General features: G+C 41.6%; 1 protein-coding gene and 1 non-coding gene across 2 annotated transcripts in view; one reads left to right on the top strand and one right to left on the bottom strand.

The window, feature by feature from the left end:
• The window catches only part of LOC105071175 (calmodulin-binding transcription activator 1), a 567,239-nt gene that overhangs the window by 70,864 nt on the left and 476,507 nt on the right, over window positions 1–19,868 (top strand). The window lies entirely within an intron of this gene.
• Window positions 16,770–16,842, bottom strand: TRNAD-AUC (transfer RNA aspartic acid (anticodon AUC)). Its single transcript has one exon. It is a non-coding gene; the product is annotated as a tRNA-Asp (tRNA).

Below are 19,868 nucleotides of genomic sequence, written 5' to 3'. Positions count from 1 at the left end.
ACCTCTCGTCGTCGTCGATACTTCCTGGTCTGCAATGTATTCATCTCAGTGTTGGCTTGGGGAGGGTGCTCATCACATCGTAGGCGCTTCATAAATCCTTGTTGGTGGATATAAACGTATGAGGCACTGGTTTTAAACATGAAAAAAGCTGAAGCCTGCCCAGGTGAAGTAGGTTTCTCAAGCTCACACTGGTAAGTGGAGAAGCTGGGCCCGGACCCGCGTTCCCTGGTCAGAGGTGCCCTTGCTACCAAGTCCGTAGTTTCGGTGTCTGAGGACCGCCAGGGCTCGGCGGCCGCGCCCTGTGCTGCTGGTGTGGCGCCGAGCAAGGGAGGGGCGGAGGCGTGACGCTGGGCCCGCCCCTGTGCCGCCCAGAGGGCTCCTCCTCCTCCTCTTCTTTTCTGTTTTTAAATTTCTTACATAGATTTTATTTATTTTTTTTTAATTGAAGTATGGTTGATTTACAATGTTGTGTTAGTTTCTGGTGTACAGCATAGTGATTCAGTTATACATTATACATAGATACATATTCTTTTTCATACTCTTTTCGAGAATTTCTCTTTTTTGCCTGCAAAAGCGACTCCATTGCTAAACTGAAATTTGAAAGTCCCAGCCACCCTGTGGCACCAGAAGTGAGGGATGTGTCCCGGAGTCGGGCTGGGCTCAGAGTCAAAAATGCAAACCCGTCTGTCACCACCTTTGTGCAGAGCTTGCTCTGGCAGCATCCAGCTGAGAGGAGCAGGTGAGGTCCCCTTGAGTCCCTCTGGCCATTCTGGACCACATGGTTTCAGAAGACCGGGTGTCAGGGAAAGCTCTTTCCTGCCGACAAACACTGTGATTTCACAGATATGTTATTTCCCTTTTCATGATCTTGTTAGCCCTTCCCCACACCTTGTGTTGGTTTCTCTGCTCCCAGTCATATGGAATTGATGTTCTTTAGGCCAACCCTGAAGTGACTTGAGAGGCCACTTCCAGGGCCTCCTGCACTTGGCCTCCTGGGTCCTTGGTCCCTTCCACCTGGCCTTGAGTGCACACCCTCCTTTGTCCGTTCTGACCTCAGATTCCTCCCCACTGGACACAGGAGTGGGGTGGGGACAACTTTCTATTCTTATTAAAAGTCTGGAATCCTTTTGTAATATGGTTAGCCACCCCTGCTGCATTCTGTAAGATGACATTTTTGCAGCATGGATTCTCTTAAAGTGAGATGTCCTTGACATCTCACTGCAGTTTAGTATCTCTACCTGGCCAGGGGGGCAGATGTGTGCTCCCGGGATCACCCAGGGGACTTTGGGGTCTGCAAAAGCCCTGAGAAGCCCAGAGGGGGCCTGCTAACACCTGCCACCTGCCTGGAGTCTATTTGAGGGCCCTGTTCCCAGGCGTTGGTGCTCTTGTGTCTGGAAGAGCTAGGGTGGCATCAGGAGACAAAGTGCTCCTTCTGGAATCCTTTGGAAACATCACACAGTTGTCTAGAGGGTGTCCTCAGGGACGGGGGCGGACGCATGGTAGAGCCCAAGTACTCTCGAGTCCAGTGTCCTGGGCACCAGCTCCAGCTGTTTCTGACCTGCTAGCTCATTTGTATTTCTTCCTCTTCCACCTGGGTTGGGGATGGGGACAAATGGATCCAGAGGCTGACTGTCTGGGATCTCCTGTCTGGGTGTCTGCTCTGGCGTATTAGGCCCAATTGTAGGTTTCTAGACCAGATCATGGTATATACTATTTAGTCGAGAAGTTTTGGAAGAGCAGATGAACTGGAGGCAGCATGTATAATGAAAAAAGTGTGAATTGTAGTGATGGTCAGGCCAACGTGAATCTCCCTGGAGGTCTCCCAGACTTAGCCTCCTCACCTTTAAGGTGAAGATAATAAAAATTCTTACCTGAAATTGACAACAGGAAATCAATAGAGACAATCAAATAAATCAAAACTTGGTTCTTGAAGAGATCAATAGAATTGATAAACCTTAGTCCAGATTAAGAAAAAATAAGAAAAAATGACTCAAATTACTAATATCAGAAAAGAAAAAGGGGCCATCACTATTGATTCTATGGACATTAAAAGAATAATAAAGGAGTATTATGACCACAAAGTTGACAACATAGATGAAATGGACCATTTCCTTGAAAGACAGTCTGCCAAAATCACACAAGAAGAAAGAGATACTCTGAATAAGCTTTTAGCCATTAAAGACATGGAATCAAATATTAATAACCTTTCAAAACAGAAGGCACCAGGCCCAGATGGGTTCACTGGTGAATTCTACCAAACATTTAAGGAAGAAATTATACCAGTTTTCTACAATACTTGTCAAAAGATAGAAGCCGTGGGACCACTTCCTAACTCATTCCATAAAAGTGTTTACCTCATAGGGTTGCAGGGTTGAGTGAGATTTGTGGGTCCAGTATTTAGCATGAGCCTGATGCCTATGGAGCACTTAGGAAAAAAATTTTTGAAATAAACTTTTAGACCTGTTTTAGCTTTACAGAAGAGTTGTGAAGATCATGCATATACCCACTCCATTTCTCACATTGTTAACATCTTGCATTAGAATGGTACATTTGTTACAATTAATGAACCGATATTGACACATTATCATTAACTAAAATCTTTATTCAGATTTCCTTAGGAAAAACTAGTGTCATTTTTCTGTTCCAAGATCTCATCCAGGACTCCACATGGCATTTAGTCACCATGTTTCCTCAGGCTCCTCTAGGCTGTTACAGTTTCTTAGATTTTCCTTGTTTTTGATGACCTTGACAGTTTTGAGGAGGACTGGTCAGGTGTTTTGTTGACTGTCCCTCAGCTGGAATTTGTCTGCTATTTTGCTCATGATTAGGCTGGGCTCCTGCATTTTGGGGAAGGAAGACCACAGAGGTGCAGTGCCATTCTCTTCTCATCATATCAAGGATAGCTGATGTCCATCTGACTTACTGTTGTGGATGTTGACGAGGTCACCCGGCTGAGGTAGTGTTTGCCAGGTGTCTCCAGGGGTTCCCTTTGTCTCCTGCCCTCCTTCCATACTGTCCTTTTGGAAGGAGGTCACTAGGTAACCCTCACTTAAAGTCCTGGATCCTCCTGTTGGAAGATTGGAGGATCCACCCCTTCAGGGCAGAGTATCTACATAAATTATCTAGAATTCTTCTGAGTGGGAGATTTGTCCCTTCTCCTCTATTTATTTATTCAGTCATTTATTTATATACATATGGATTGATGGATATTTATGCTTAGATACTGAGCTTGCAATGCTACTTTCTTCCTTTCATTGCTAAAATTGCTCTTTCAAATGTTCCCTGAATTTGGGCCATCTTTCAGATGTTCCCTGTGTCCACACTGACATAGCTACATCAGTGTGGATTTTTTTTTTTTTTTAGTACTTCTTTACTTTGTGACAGGCCCTAGCTCATCTTGTATATTTCCTGACTCCCTTTTTGGTAGAATTCACCAGTGAACCCATCAGGGCCTGGTGCTTTCCATTTTGAAAGGTTATTAATTTTTGATTCAATGTCTTTAATAGCTAAAATCCTATTCAGAGCATCTATTTCTTCTTGTGTGATTTTTGGCAGACGGGGTCTTTCAAGCAACTGGTCCGTTTCATCTAGGTTGTCAACTTTGTTGTCATAATATTTCTTTGTTATTTTTATTATTTTTATCTATTATTTTTATTTTTAATGCAGGAAAAATATTTAAACAATTTTTTGGGGAGGGGACAACTTTTCCCTTCAAAATCAAATTGAGGAATGACATATACAGTTATGAATCTGGAGTTATTCTGAAGCTGGCAAACATCTTCATCTTCCACACTCTGAGGCAGAAATCAGCCTTTTCTCCAAGGAACCCTGTTTCCTTTTTTTGGAAAATAGTATTAGAAACTGAGACCTGGGTGCACGTAGTCCAATTTAACCATCACAGTGGCTGTAATATTACCACCCCTCTTGGGTGGACTGTTGTTGGGTAGCTGATCCAAGTGGCTTCCACTCTTTCTTAAACTTTTTATAAAGGAAAATTACATTAATGAGTAAATATAGGTAGGCTAACTGTGGTAGCAACCCCCAAATCAGGGGCTTCACATAATAAAAAGATATTGTTTGCTCCTTAGTCCAGAGGTTGACAAATTTTTCTGTAAAAGGCCAGATAGCAAATACGTTCATCACTCTGGGCCCTAAGTTTTCAGCCCTTATAAAGTGAAAGTTGGCCAGACTGTATCTCTGCTGACATTTTTAACAGATTTGTGAACAGTTATCTCTAGTTTGTGTCTCAGCCCTGATTTATGTTTCTAGTGATTATTAATTGCCTACCAAATGAAAGCTCGGCATTTGTAATTAGGCTGGTGAATTTTACATAATATTTTTGACTGTATGTTGGGGCAAGGAGGGAGCTTGTGTTAATGGCACTGAACTAAGCCACACCCCTCCCCCAGCCTACAGATTAACCCCAAGTTCACTTGGGGCCACCTGGTACTCTGTTAATTAATGAAGTCTAGCTGGCTCCCTTTGCATTTACATCCTGACTTGACTCTTAGCCAAGGGATGCCGATTTTGGTTCCAAAATGCTCAAAGAGGGTGCCTCTCTGCTGGCTCGCTGAGTTGCTGGGAGTGGGTACCATAAAGAGGCAGTGGGGAAAGGGTGCTGTGGAATCACCAGGGTGCAGAGAGCTCCCTGCAGTTATTCTGGATACAAGATGAAGCCCTTCTCGGTCTGCTCATAAGAAGTCAGCATAATTCAGATAAACAGAACGTGGTTTTGTGTCAGGAATCCATAACCTTGAGGATTTGCTTGGTTTGTGCTGTGTTAAGTTTTTTAAAAACATGATTGAATTGGAAGCATCTATTCTCAGCAGCAGTAGGTTGCTTGGCTTTGGCTTGGAGGTGCTTTCTAGGAAGCTGGCAGGGTGGACACATGGGAGTATCCCAGGAGTCATGAATTCTTTCTAGAACAATTGGTGCCCTAAGTGAGCAACACTTGTACCAGAGCCACAGGTGTCTATGACCAAGGCAAGGCATCTCTGTGTCCCTCTGTGGCCTCTGCTCCCAGATACATGGAAGGATAAATGGCAGTTTATGGCTACTGCCTTGCACATAGAAGTGCTCAGTTAATGCATTTGGAAAAAAGGGGGGCTAGTAACAAACCAAAATAGTTAAAGGACAGTTATGAATAGCTATGTATTAAGTAGCATGGGAGCCACCTTTATAAAGCAGAAACTATAAAGAAATGAGGAGACTTAGATAGAAACACACTAATAATGGGAGATACTGCACTCAGTGTAAGACAAATCAAGCAGGCAAAAACATAACAAAATCAGCAAGGTAGATATTATGGATATATATTTAAATACATATGTATACATTTATGTCACAATAATATAGAATCTACCTTCTTTTCAAGTGCATATAGAACATTTATAAAAATGTATCATATATTAGGTCACAGGAAAAACTTCAGTAAGTTCTATAAAGTAGAAATATTATAAATAATACTCTGATAGCAGTGTACTAAGACTGGACATTATTAATGAAAACAAAAAAACAACAACAAAAGACCTTTTCATCTGGAAATTTAAAGAACCTTCTATTAAACAACCCTTGGATGAAAGGGAGAAAACAAACAAATTAAAAATGAAAAAGAGATAGTTAAATGAGAACACTATCTAACAGAATTTATAGGATACATTTAAAGCAGTGATCAGAGCGAAGTACACATCCCTAAACACTTTAATCAATACTGATAAAAATAAATGTAAAAATAAAAATAAAAAAAATGTCCATCAACAGGTTACTGGATAAAGAAGATGTGGTATATTTATACAATGGAATACTACTCAGCCATAAAAACCGACAACATAATGCCATTTGCAGCAACATGGATGCTCCTGGAGAATGTCATTCTAAGTGAAGTAAGCCAGAAAGAGAAAGAAAAATACCATATGAGATCGCTCATATGTGGAATCTAAAAAACAAAAACAAAAACAAACAAACAAAAACAAAGCGTAAATACAGGACAGAAATAGACTCACAGACAGAGAATACAGACTTGTGGTTACCAGGGGGGTGGAGGGTGGGAAGGGATAGACTGGGATTTCAAAATTGTAGAATAGACTACACTGTATAGCACAGGGAAATATACACAAAATGTTATGATAACTCACAGAGAAAAAAATGTGCCAATGAGTGTGTATATGTCCATGAATGACTGAAAAATTGTGCTGAACACTGGAATTTGACACAACATTGTAAAATGATTATAAATCAATAAAACATGTTAAAAAAAATAAAAATAAACAAACTAAATTCCAAGCTCAGCAAGCCAGGAAAGAACCACAAAGTAAACTGAAAGACCACAAGGAAGAAAGTAGTGAGGGGTAAAGCAGAAAGAGAACAGAGGGGTGATAGGTCTAATTAACAACTCTAAGATATAGGTTTTAAAACAGTAACAATATGGCTACAACATTTGCTAATAATAAAAAGTGAAGAGAAAGCACAAATATATAAAATAAGAAATGACGAGGGGAACATAACCATTGAAACAGGTAAAACTGAATAAATCGTAAGAGATATTTTGAGACCTCCATGAAAATAGATATGAAAGCCTAGATGAAATACACGACCGGTATCAGCTGCGTTTGACACAGGAAGCTTAAAGCAACAATTTCCATAAAAGCCCAGAGAAAATCATGAAGGAGCTACTCCACAAAAAGGCATCAGGCCTGGGTAGTTTCACAGGGGAAGTCTATCAGACTTTCAAAGACCAGCTAGTCTCCCTTCTTTATTGTTTCAGAGTGCTGAAAATAAAGGAGAACATTCTAATTCCTTTTTGTAAGTATAACATTGGTATCTAAATCTCACAAAGCAAGTACAAAAAAATGAAATTATAAAACAACATCAATTATAAATATTGAAGCAAAAGTACTAAATAAATTATTCATAAACTGAATCCAATACAACATTAAGAAATCAATGCACCATGGCCAAATGGTGTTTCTCCCCAGGAATGCAAGGTTGGTTCAACATGAGAAAATCCATTAATATAATAATACACTTAAGGGGAAAAAAATCGTATAGTTATCTCCATAGATGCTGAAAGGCCTTTTATAGAATTCAACACCCATGCCTGATTTATCAGTTAAGTAAACAGGAATGGATGGTTACTTCTTAACATGATAAAATATTTTATATGCCTGAATCTTAAAGTTAGCATCTTACGTGATGGGAAGGCATTTCCACAAGTATCAGGATCAGCACAAGGATGCCCACTGTCAGCATTACTATCCCACAATTGTACTAGAGGTATTAGCAATTAGAGAAATCAATTAGAAGCATGAATTCTAGGAAAAAAATAATCAAAACTATCTTTATTTGCACATGACATGATAATAAACTAGAATAATAAATAAATAATAAATAATAATAAATGGAAGACTGTAGATAACCAATGATAAAACTAAATCAAACAATAAAAGAAATCATTAAAGTAGCAGGATAAAAATCTGACATATAGATGTCAGTAGCTTTCTTCTGCACAAATAAAAACCAATTAGAAATCACAACAGCACCAACAAAGAGAAAACACTTAGCAAGATAATAAACTTAGCAAGAAATGGGCAAAGCCTATCTGAGGAAGACTTCAAAAGATTTCCACAAGATACAAAAGTAGGCTCAAACAAATAGAAAGACATCCCTTGGAAAAAGCCAGTTTTTCCAAATTTAATTTATGACTCTAACATGATCCCAGTGAAAATACCAATAAGGTTTTTTGTGGATCTAGACAACGGATACTTTTGTGCTTATGAAAAATCAAATATGAAATAACCAGGAAAATCCTGAGAAATAAAGTTACTAGGGGGAACAGCTCTGCCAGACTTTAAAATGAAGTATTATATAATTAAACCTCTATAATTAAACTAGTATTGGTGTTGAGGAGCTAGAAGAGCAGTGGAATTGAATACACAGTGCAGCAGGAGAGCCAACTACACACGGAATTTAGTATAAGATCAAGGTGGCATCTCGAATCGTGGGAGCAGAGATGAACTTGTCAGTACACAGTGCTGGGACACCTGGGTGGCCCTTTGGGAAAAAAAGATAAAATTAGGTGTGTATCTTACACCATGCATGAGAATAAACTCCAAATGGATCTGAGACCTAAAGATGAAAAATGAAATCATAAAAAGACTAGAGGAAAACGTGGGTGAGTTTTCCTATAACATGGGAGTGAGGAGAAGTTTTCTAACTGTGGCTCCACATGTAGTAAAAGAAAAGATTGATTAATTTGATTACATAAAACTAAACACTTTTACATAAACACTTTTGCCATGGCAAAAAACACATACAAACAAAAAAAACCTCACCACCATTAGCACAATCAAAATGCATAAATAAGTAAACCTAATTACCTCTCTCACCTCCCCACCCCCACCGAAAAATGCAACTGACAGTGAGAAAAAAATATTCGCAAAATATATCAGCTATAAAGGGTTAATTTTTTCTGGTGGGGTGCTATGTTTAAACATTTTTAACCATTGTTTAAATTGAAGTATAGTCAGTTTACAGTGTGTCAATTTCTGGTGCACAGCATAATGTTTCAGTCATACATATACATACATATATTCCTTTTCATATTAAATTCTTAATTTATGAAGAACTGTTGAAATTGGAGGAGAGGGGGAACCAGATAGAAAAATGTGCAGAAGTCATGAAAAGGTAATCCACATAAAAGATACACAAATGGACTTTAAACGTATGAAAAGATGTTCAACTTCACTCATAATTAGAGAAATGCAAATTAAAACGACTCTGAGATATCGTCTTTCACCTGTCCGATTGGCAAAAGTTAAAAAGCTTGATAACTCATCTATTTGCACGTCTGTGAGGAAACATAAATAAGTGGGGAAGAAAGAAAGGTTTCCCCGTGGTAGATTGCCAATGTGGAAAGAATTTATAAAGTCCCAGCATAACTCCCCCCCAAATTCTTCAGATTTCAAGGGGGAAGTTGTAATTCACAGTGGAGAAATATGGCCAACTCTACCTTAATCAAGTGACCAAGGGAACATCACTACTAACAGGGCAGTGGCCGTCCGTGCCTCCGGACGCGGGGCACTGAGGAGGGCGCGGCACCAGTTCTGTGGCGTTCCTGCCCAAACGGACAGCCTGAACCTAATTACGAGGAAGCATCAGACAAACCCAAACTGAGGGACTTCCACAAAATCATTGGCCTGTACTCTAAGAAAAATGTCAAGGTCACGAAACAAACAAACAAACAAAAACCCCAAAACAACCCAGAGGAACCCTTCCAGATTAAAGGAGACTAAGATGTAAACACTAGACGTGGCTGTGGTGCCGGGTGGGCTCCTGGGCCAGGTGAGCCTTGGTTCTTTCCTTTGCTCTGAAGGACATTACAGGACAGTTGATGAAATGTGAAGGTCTATGCATTAGGTAATAGTTTTATGTCAGTGGTAAGGATCTGATTTTCAGGGAATACACAATATTTAGAGATGAAGGGGCATTGCGGCTCCATCTCCCTCTCACGTGGTTCAGAAACAACGTGTGTGTGTGTGTGTGTGTGTGTGTGTGTAGAGAGAACACAAATGAGGTCTGTTAACAATTGGGAAATCTGCATGAAGGATCTACAAGAACTATTTTTACCATTTCTTTATTACAAATTTTCTGGAAGTCCTAAAGTATTTCAAAGTAAACATCTATGAGAAAAGGTTAGTGACGTGCCCTCCCGAGTCGCACTGGAGGATACAGTGAGATGGTGCGTACAAATGCATAGTGCTGGGGCGCAGACATGGGCACCACCGAGGAAACGTTAGCTCTGCTATCAGTGTGGTGACGCTGCTTACAGGCTGACCTGTCAGACGTCCCTTTGCGGTTGGGAGCTGACAGATGGCAGCCTCACGTATGGCTCAGCTCTGACCCCACCCGCTGCACGACGATACAGTCCCCACACAAGCCATCATTTTTCTGTAGGTGATCATCTTGCTAGACCTACTTAGTATGAGGCTTAGTAACTCATTATTTAATCTATTCACTCATTAAACATCATTTATTGGAAATGAGGTAGCAGGCACTATTCCTTACAATAGACCACTTTTGAGGGAATGAAAAAAGTCGTTTAAGGAAAGAAAAATGCAGAACAGAGAGTGTAGAGAAATATTCACCTCCTGGTGCATATTCCTGGCCGGTGTATTCACGGTCCCTTGGTGGATATAATCTGGGATCCCCCTGGTGGGGTAATTTGGGATTTTCCTGCTGGGTGTAATTCAGAGTTTTCTGGTGGGTGTCAGGAGTCTCCCTGGGGGCTGTAGCTCAGGAGTCTCCCAGCAGGTGTAAGTCAAGAGTCTCCCTGGAGAGGAGTAATGCACATGGGTGTGGAGGAGGCAGGCGATGGTCCCCAGTGAGAGAGGGATGTACGTCAGGGGATGAAGTTATACCAGCAACGGTGTGGGGGAGGGGCTAGAATAGGGCAGGGGGAGCACAGGGTTGGGGCAGGGTGACCAGGGGCAAGGGGAACATTTGTGGCTTTGAGCTGAGATTGGAAATGTCTCCGGGTTTGCAGGTGACGGCTGTGGGCTGGGGGTGGGGGTCCCAAATCCAGGAACCCTAAGGATTGCCATCCTCCAGAGAATCTCTGGCAAAATGTGTGAAACTGGGGCAGTGAAGCATCTGAGCACTCATGGTGGGAAGGGATGCATCGCCTCTTTTTTGGGAAGGACAGTCTCGTATCTCCAAGTTCATTTTTTAACATAAAATATACCTTCTTTTACTAATAATATTGAAAGCAGATGGCAGGCTTTTTTTTTTTTTTAACATCCTTGCTTAGCAAAATAAAAAGTTGTCAATTTTATATTTGTGTCTCCATTACATTTTTAAAAGCTGGATCATAAAATTGAAACATCTGGGAACCCAGGCATTCTAGACTTCCTGAATAGAATTTCATGGCCGTTTTCAGGTCTTTTTTAATGTTAGTATTGTTAGTATTTATTTAAAAATTAGTATTATAAGATATTTTAAACATGCAGAAAATTATAGAGACGAAGAGGAACATTGGTTTGCCTGCCCTCTGGATTTCAGAAAAGCCCACACTCCTTGGTAGGGGCAGGATTATTGGCATTTTTACTGTCATTGATGATTCGGTTACCTGCCCCTCCCTAACGCAACCTGTTAGTGTAACACATTTGAAAGCAGGGGCCAGATCTTCTGAGACACATAATAATGAATACAGTTCTTTTCCTAGAGCTCTTTGGAAGCTGCTTCTTTGAGGCAGCTATTTGGATGCAGGGACATTTGGGCTGAGCCTACAACAAAGCAAAACATTACATGTTTAAAAAAATTGTGGTGAAATATATATAACATTTGCCATTTTAACCACTTTTGTGTGTACGGTTCAGTGGCGTTAAGTACATTCACGCTGTGGTGCAACCATCACCACCATCCATCTGCAGAACTTTTTCATCTTCCCGAAATGAAGCTCTGTCCCCAGTAAATACTGCCGGGTTACTTCCCCTCCCCCTGCCCCTGCCACCCATTCTTGTACGTTCTGTCTCTAGGAATTTGACTATTCCAGGAACCTCACATAAGTGGGATCATACAGCGTTTGTCCTTTTGTGTCTGATTTATTTAATTTAGCAGAATGTCTTCAAAGTTCCTCCATGCTGTAACATAAGCCAGAAGTTCTTTCCTTTTTAAGGCTGAATAATATTCTGTTATATGCACACACCACATTCTGTTTATCCATTCATCTGTCTATAGACGTCTGGGTAGTTTTGGCTATTGTGAATAATGCTGCCATGAAGACGGTTGTACAAATATTTGTTCAAGTGCCTGTTTTTAGTACTCTTGGGTCTATTCCCAGAAGTGGTATTCCTGAATCATATGGTAATTCTAGACTTAATTTTTTGAAGAACCATCACACTGTTTTCTACAGTGACTGTACCATTTCATATTCCTACTGACAGCAAGAGTTCTAATTCTCCAATTATTTTTTCCCATTTTTAAAAAATAATAGCCAACCTGGTGGGTATAAAGTAGTATCAAGCATTACCCTTTAAGCTCTGTATTTTTATTAACAAGTGATACGCAAACTGGACATCCATCCTCTACCCCTGACTGCCATCCTCTTTTGGCCTTATCTCTCCCCATCATGGGTCGCTGTGTGTGCAGAATTGTACACAAGATACTAGTCCTTGCTGCAGGGTGTTTTTTTTTTTTTAATAGGGAAACGCTGGAGAAAACCTGAATGCCAACAGTAAAGGAAAGGTTAAATGGTGTGTACCACATGCAGACCATGAATGACCACACAGCAATTAAAAAGAATGAGCTATACCACATGATCCAGCAATCTCACTCCTGGGCATTTATCTGCAGGGAACTTTAATTCGAAAAGATGCATGCATCCCCATGTTCATAGCAGGACTGTTTACAATAGCCAAGACATGGAAGCAACCTAAATGTCCATCAACAGATGACTAAAAAGCTGTGGTATATTTATACAGTGGAATACTACTCAGCCAGAAAAAAAGAATAAAATAACGTCATTTGCGGCAACATGGATGGACCTGAAGATCATCATTCTAAGTGAAATAAGCCAGAAAGAGAAAGAAAAATACCATATGATATCACTTATATATGGAATCTAAAAAAAAAAAGACACAAATGAACTTAATTTACAAAACAGAAACAGACTCACAGACATAGAAAACAAACTTATGGTTACCGGAGGGAAAGGGAGAGGGAAGGGATAAATTGGTAGTTCGAGATTTGCAGATACTAACTACTATATATAAAACTGATAAACAACAAGTTTTTACTGTATAGCACAGGAAACTATATTCAATGTCTTGCGGTAACCTGTAGCGGAAAAACACATGAAAAGGAGAATACGTGTGTGTATGTGTGACTGAAACACGATGCTGTGCACTAGAAATTGACACAATAGTGGAAACTGACTAGACTTCAATCAAAAATAAAATTAAATTACAGTAAAAAAAATAAAAAGAATGAGTTATATCTGCAAGTACCGACATAGGATGAGGTCCATAATGTATTGTTAAGTGAAAAGAGAAAGCCAGAGGATAACATAGTAAAACCTACCCGTGTGAACAGACACGTGTGGAGGTGCACAGGGGTTGTATGTAATGTACAGAGGGATGCACTGCATGTAATGTAAATTACTCCTATATATGTATACGTAACATAGACGACATGTAATATAAACACGTATAGACCTTTTACAGCCACGTGCATAGAAAGCTCTGGAAAAACCGTGCATGAGGCTGTTGACTGTGACTGTTTCTGAGAAAGACAATAAAGTTAGTGCGAGAGGGGAACTTCACTATTTACTTGGGATGCGTCCAACTGTTTGAGGGTTTTTTTGTTTTTTTTTTTTTTACCAGAATGTATCACTTCTGTAAGGTAAAAATAGAAACAAAGAAAAAAACAAACACGGGAAACCTGATGCGTCTGTCATGATGCATGGACTTTCCATGTGGTACCACGTGTGCCTCAGATCCGCAGAGCGGTGATGGGTGTGGTTCAAGGGCTCTCTGTGAGCCAGGCTCTGGTTTAAGCACTTTATTTATTTTTTATCAAACATTTATTAAAGTTGTTAAATGTACAGCATCTCATTTGGCATTTTGGAAGTTCCTTATTGTAAAAACTATTTTGTCTGATAACAAACAGACAGAAGAATAGTTGTCAGTGATTATTCTGGACTTTCACATTGAGTAAATTGTTTCTTTTGAGACATGAGTTTCCTTCTGTATTTCTGAGGTAATGTTTTTATGATCTCTGCCATGTCTGGTGAACCCTGATGCATCAGCCGATCTGGCGATTTATTTCAAATGCACTAACTCATTTACCTCCACCAAAGTTCACGATGAAGGAGGCTACCCATGTTTTACTGATAGGAAATAAGCTCAGAGAGGTGACATCACTCACTTAAAGTCACACAGCTTGTGAGGGGTGCATATTTAGTTCTTTAATGACCAGACAACTTCCTTCTAGACAGGTGCACAGGTCATTTTTTTAAAATCTGGATTTTAGCTTCTGATTTATCTTTGAAAAATAATGAGATGCTGCAGATTGTGCTTGCAAGATTCAAGGACCATTAGGGTCTGGTTTGTGGTGGTGGTGGTTGTTTGGCTTCATTTGAATACAGCTCCGTTTATAAGCGCCCTTGATCAGGGGAAGGGTGCCAGGAATTTGTCCGCAGTCTACATGAGAAACGAAAGTTTCGATGCTTCTATTTTCAATAAAAAGAATTAGTAGGTAGGACACTTCAGAGCTTTGTTCTGGAGACTTGACAGATGATTCTAAAGTTACTACCGAAGCCTGCTGTTCTGGCTAGAAGCGTCTTAGGAAGTTTCCTCTGCCGAAGCACCACGGATAAATTGCTCCTAATAGCCTAAGTGCTGGGTATGGGGTCCTCCCACGCACGGTGTTATTGATAATCGTGTATTTTCGAGAAGCCTTATTCCATTGCCCCACACATCGTCCTTCTTTTTGAAGGAGGATTTCTTGGGTGGCACTGTGCCTTCTGCACCTAAATGAGCAGCATCCACAACAAAGGTTTCCAAGTGCCTCATTTTGTTAAACTCTTAAAACTGTTACATTAATAAAATCAGCTTAACAGAACCCTGATTAGTTTGAAATTGCTTTAAATTTGGTCATTAAATTTCAGGGAACATGTAATTTTCTCCACATCTGGTACAGCTGCAAGGCACAAGGGATGAGGACAGAAGCAGTGATAACAAATGCAGCGGATGGTGAGGAAGCACTTTGTTATTGACGGTCTCTGCACCACTAGTTTGCAAACCCCCAGGAATCAGCTTCCTGGTGAAACATTGGGCCCTTTGTTATTTCTCCAAGAACGTTCTCTTCCTGCGGTGAGAAGGGTGATAACCGAACAGCTGGGTGTCCAGGCAGGTGGGCTCACTTCCTGAGAAGCCTGGGTACTCGCTGTGTCACCTTGGACAGATGTTCCTGCTTCTCTGTGCCTTGACATTCTCATCTGTGAAATGGGTGGATATCCACCACGTCCTGTTCCTTCGGCACGTTTCCAGGGCCGGGGGGCAATAGTGCCATCTTTTGTTGGGAGCTGTTAGAAAAAGCCAAGGGGTGTTACCTGGATCATCACATGTCAATATGCGTCTGGTGTCTTTGCTTCTAACCTCCTGGCGCTCTCACTTTTCTAGTAGGGTTGCAGGATGAGATCTGTAAGACCCTGATGCTGATGTGATGTTGGAAGTGTGTTAGCAGCCAGCCCCTCCACCTGCTCCTCTCCACTTTGAGGCTAAGGTTTGACAAGTCCTGGAAGCTCACTCCTTGCTGTGAGGGTGTCTAACCTGGCCGGGGGCCTTGGCACTTGGCCTTCAGCTGGGACATCACCGCTCGATTCACCGCAAGTGGCTGCATCCTCCAGGAGCTTGTGTATTTTCTCATCAAGGAACATGCCAGTCCTTTGTGGTCAAATCCCAAAGTGAGAGGGGGCTGAGGTCCAAGAGCCTGGCAGCGGAAATGCAGTCATTGGAGGAAAGAGCCCCTCGGATCTCATATTCAGAATTCTTGAGGTGGAGCTAGAACCGGGGACCAGAGGTAGCCCAGATGGACCGTCTGCGCTCTTGGCCATTGCTAACCGCTGAATGGAGTGCCCTGCGCTGGAGCGGTGGTGACTGTGGGAAAGACCATGTCCAAGTACTTGCTCCGTGCCAGGCGTGGTGCTGCGAGCCCCCTGGTCTTATGGCCTCTAACGACCCTTCCAGGTGAGGTACATGACCCCCATTCTACAGATGGAGGAGTGAGGCTTAGTGGGGTTACAGCTCTAGTCTTTGCAGGGTTAGGATCTGAACCAAGAGTGGGCAGTAAATGTGGAACCTGCAGAGGGAGAGGGAGCTGAGAGCCTGAGGGTGATCTGTGTTGGGTAAGCACCGGACTGAGATCCTAAATCAGACACTAAAAGCCAAGGCACTTGATTTCATCTTGCAGAGAGTCCACATCACATGATAGATCCCCACAGGTGCCAAAACTTTTTGAGGAGTCCAGCATCTTATGCCGGCCCTTTAAAAATAGTCATTTGCTCTCTAGAGAGCGTCATTTTTCAAGTCACACATCTGCAACGAAAGCCAAACGCCTTCTGGAATTTATGGCACTTAAGTAGGTTACTGCAGCCCAACTGCATCTGTTTCTCAAAAACTGTTGACGTTTCTGATAATAGGAGATAAGTTCCACTGAAGTTGAGCTGCCGGAGATGGGATGTGAGCGAGGGGGTGAAGGACGCGGACCCCGAGGCACAGGATTACACCCGCGGGTGCGGGTGGGTGAGGGAGAGTGGGCATGAGCGTGGGCCCCGGGGCAGAGCGCGCAGGTGAACACTGCATCACTTGTCTGGACGCGGGTGTTGCAGGCAACCTGATTTCTATAAGCAGGCGGTGGGAAAAGAATACGAGGCTTGGAAAATGATTTTCTCTGGGCACTTCTTCAGGTTTTCGGGTAGGTTTTATAGGAGAGGCTCACAGTTTGAAGTTGTCACCAGCTGTCAGATTTCCATTAGCGATTTCCCCAATCTCTGATGCTGAAATGACAGGACCCTTGAAAACAGCAACAGAACAAGTGGGAACCTATATTTTATTCAGAATCTTTCCTGCCCTTAGCATGCTATCTCATCATCCGGAGATGGATACACATGAATGGAAGTATTGTATGCATACGAGTTCCAGTATGGGTGGCCTAAAGGTTTTTTTCGTGGGGGTGGGAAGATAATTAGGTTTATTTATTTATTTATTTTTTAATGGAGGTGCTGGGGATTGAACCCAGGACCTCATGCATGATAGGCATGCACTCTACCACTGAGCTGTACCCTCCCACTTTGGGCGGCCTAAATTTAAAAAATCATTTAAAGTACAGAATTGTACCTAATAATATTAGGCATTTTTAGCTCATGAAATGTGGTCTTTAGAAGCATGACCTGAAAATGAATAAAAATACTTTCACTCAGTTCCTTGCCTTTGCAACCCCGTTCTCTCATCAAAATCCGGTCAAACTCCTGCTACTGCTTTTTGGTAAGTCGGTTTTAAGAGTCAGCCCTGTCTTCCAGAAGCATGGCAGAGTTTTCTGGCTGATGGTTGGTTTGGTTTTGGGGGGGATACTTGCGAGCATTCTTCGAGTTCTCCGCCTTGAGCGCAGTTGGAAGAGATCTGTACGGAGGATGCATTGGGACAGGTATTGAGTATAATAAACTATATTTAAATATTTATAATATGTGGAATTTTTTTTATGGTGCTGTTCTTTAAATCATCGAATAAGGCCCTATCATTTCTCCGAAAGATGCACGAGCCCTGTCTCCCCGCATATAGATCACTTTGCCTTCGGACGGTATCTCAACTTAGAAATGATTTCTGCAGATGATATTTTACATACATTTGTATTGTGGTGAGCATTATATCCTGCCGTTTTACAGGAGGATTTCTTCTGAAAATAGCTCTGTATTTGTGGAAAGCTGAAAGGGGGGAGGGCAGGGAAGGGGAGCTGGATGTGTTTAATCTCCCGGAAGCCTGGGGAGGAGGGCCGGGGACCACGCCATCCCCAGCCCGTCCCCGCCTTTCCTGAGCTCTTGTCTAGCGGCTCCGGGCTATGAGAATGAAGTGGTTCTTCTCTTCTGCGGAAGAGCCTGAGAATCCTGTGATTTTTATTTTCCACTTATGCCTCCAAGGCCTCCCTCCCTCCCTCCCTCTTCCTTCTTTGTCAATTTGAAGAGCTCTCTCTCTGTGCCTAGTTGTTATCTAGATAACAACCATTTGTTTTTAAAATTGATTCCTATAAAGAGTACATTAGGATTCTTAAGGGCTAAAATGTGGCAGACTGTTAGACTTTTTAGAGTAGGAAGGGGCCTGCTGGCCAGGCTGAAGGTTCCTGGTTTTATGGTGAAAACAGACAGACAGACAGACAGACAGAAAAGGTGGAGGGATTGCCGTGTCTGGCGCACGCGAAGGAAGAGTTGGGTAGTTTGACCGCCGTTAGTGCCGGCCACTTTTGGGGCATTTATGGTGAGCTTCCCTTTCCTCGGGGCTTTTGATGTTTGGGGTGATCATGTCACTTGCTTTGGCCAGTGAAATGTGATTGGAAAGGACACGTGTCCCTTCAAGGCACACTTCTTTTTTTTGAACAACAATATAACATTTTTTACTGATTTATAATCATTTTACAATGTTGTGTCAAATTCCAGTGTAGAACACAAATTTTCAGTTATACATGAACATATATATATTCATTGTCACATTGTTTTCTCTGTGAGCTGCCATAAGATCTTGTGTATATTTCCCTGTGCTATACAGTACAATCTTGTTTATCTATTCTACAATTTTGAAATCCTGTCTATCCCTTCCCACCCTCCACCCCCATGGCAACCACAAGTTTGTATTCTATGTCTATGAGTCTGTTTCTGTTTTGTATTTATGCTTTTTTGTTGTTGTTGTTTTTTAGATTCCATATATGAGGGATCTCATATGGTATTTTTCTTTCTCTTTTGGGCTTACTTCACTTAGAATGACATTCTCCAGGAGCATCCATGTTGCTGCAAATGGCGTTATGTTGTCGGTTTTTATGACTGAGTAGTATTCCATTGTATAAATATACCACATCTTCTTTATCCAGTCATCCGTTGATGGACATTTAGGCTGTCTCCATGTCTTGGCTATTGTAAATAGTGCTGCTATGAACATTGGGGTGCAGGTGTCATCCTGAAGTAGGGTTCCTTCTGGATATATGCCCAGGAGCGGGATTCCTGGGTCATACGGTAAGTCTATCACTAATTATCAGAGAAATGCAAATCAAGGCACACATTTTAAGCAGCCCAGAGCCGTTCACCACATTCATTTTTTGCCATGGCAATTTTGGGAGGACACATGGAGAGGAGCTTCCATCAGCTGGGTTCTCTGGTGAGGACCGTGTGTGACAGAACCCCAGCTAGGCCATAACAGCCATGTGATGTGGGCAGGAAATAGACCTGCTCTGTTACTGCAGTGTGGTCCAACCTTCCCTGACTGACGCAGGTGGACTGAAACACACAACCCCCGGTGGGAGTGCTTCCATCCTAAGCGGTGACTCATCCACGTACTGTGACGGTTCTGGGGTAACTGATTCCGTGCAGTAGCTGGCTTGCTGACAGATAGCCAGTCATTGTCCACAAGCAGGAGGTAAAGGATAAGTGTGTATGTGCATAGGGTGTAGTGCGTGTGGTGTGAAGTAAACACAAGTTTCCTTAGAGACCTGCCTACCTGCTTCCGGAGCGTCCTGCCAGTGAGCAGACGTGCCTCTCACAAGGCAGAGGATGTGATGTGTTCAGCGTTGCTGGAGGAGTTCACTGTGACCAGGCATTGGTGCACTAGCAGGTTTCAGGGTGATTTATATGAAAACAATCTAAAGCATTTACTAGCTGGAAGAACTAATTTCCAATAAATCAGACAGGATTCCCTTGGGAACCAGAAATAAATGAGGGCAAAAGAAATTGCTAAGGGTTGTTGAGCAATAAAGAGATGGGTTCTAGATATCTTAAAATGATATTTAAATGGACAAAGTTGATTTAACTGTCTTTTTTCATGTCTAGGAGTAAGATTTAAGTATACAGCATGTTGTTATAACCAGGAATTATTCGCCAGGAGACTTTTAGCATTTCATGCACATCCCACTGAATGGCAATTTTAATATTCCAGTTTCAGTCCTAAATTGTAATGAAAAGGCATTAATTGCTTGGTTCCCTGCAAAGTCCATAAAAAAAAGTGTTTCTAGAAAAAGTTCAAATTTGGTAGACGAGGCAGAACTTTCATTATCTAATTTTAGTCATTTCTTCCAATTAAAAAATTTAAATGAATATGTGTTTTATTACCTCAAGT

This window comes from Camelus bactrianus, chromosome 13, assembly GCF_048773025.1.
Source record: "Camelus bactrianus isolate YW-2024 breed Bactrian camel chromosome 13, ASM4877302v1, whole genome shotgun sequence".
NCBI lineage: Eukaryota > Metazoa > Chordata > Mammalia > Artiodactyla > Camelidae > Camelus > Camelus bactrianus.
This window is presented reverse-complemented; position numbering and strand designations above follow the sequence as displayed.